Source organism: Camelus bactrianus, chromosome 2, assembly GCF_048773025.1.
Source record: "Camelus bactrianus isolate YW-2024 breed Bactrian camel chromosome 2, ASM4877302v1, whole genome shotgun sequence".
NCBI classification, from domain to species: domain Eukaryota; kingdom Metazoa; phylum Chordata; class Mammalia; order Artiodactyla; family Camelidae; genus Camelus; species Camelus bactrianus.
Genome location: NC_133540.1, coordinates 135,998,835 through 135,999,744, shown reverse-complemented (window position 1 = coordinate 135,999,744; position 910 = coordinate 135,998,835).

Below are 910 nucleotides of genomic sequence, written 5' to 3'. Positions count from 1 at the left end.
GACAGGCCGATAAAGGGTTTCTACTCGTTCTGTGTGAGGCACCAGCGGCTCAGCATTGCTGAGGGTCGTGTCTGCTGCTCGGCCTTCAGTCCAGGATGGAGGCCCGAGTTTGCCGTGAGCTCTGTCCCAGAGCAAACCCCAGGACCCCTTCGGCCTCGCAGGTGCCCCCCCAAGCAGTGCCTGGTAACCAGGGGCCCTCTGCAGCAGAGCAGGTGCGTGGGCCGGGAGGAGGAGCTGTGTGGGCCCCTCTGCCCTGCAGGCTCTGCTCTATGGAAGGGACTCCCCCACCTACTGCCTTGGCCCCCAGCAGTCCAGAAGCTGTCCAGTTTCCCTTTGGCGATTTCTTCTTAATTTGCACAGCTTCTGTTACCGTGGTCAGAGGGGGCTCAGCAGCAGCTGGAGGCCCCCAGGCCTGGTCAACACTGGGCACACCTGCTGGGCGGGGCACCTGCCCGGCTTCCTCAGTGCCCAGACTGGCACTCTGTGCTGTTAATCTCTGTTCCTGCTCCTGCAAATGATTCCTGCTAAGACTGCAGGTGGGCTCTGGGACCCCTCGCTAACCACTCCCTCGCCTCAGGTCAGCCGAGCTTTCTGGGTTCCTCTGCCGCCTTCCTGGCCCCACGACCAAGCTTCCCTGGCCCTTGGCCTGCCCAGGCGTCTCCCTGCAAGCTGGCGGCTGTGACTCCCTGCCTGGGTCCCAGCTCTCTGCTCCCACCAGGTGCCCACACTGACCCCTGGGCCCTGGGTCCACGTCCCCAGGAGACCACAGCCTCTAGGCCATTGCTGTGCTCTGCTTGGGGGACCAAGGATGGCAGGGCCATCTGACCTCCGTGCACAGTTGCCACCTACTGCCAGTTGGCCCCGGCACACATGTGGGCTCGTGGCCCTGTGGGGCACAGTGGGTAGAGCT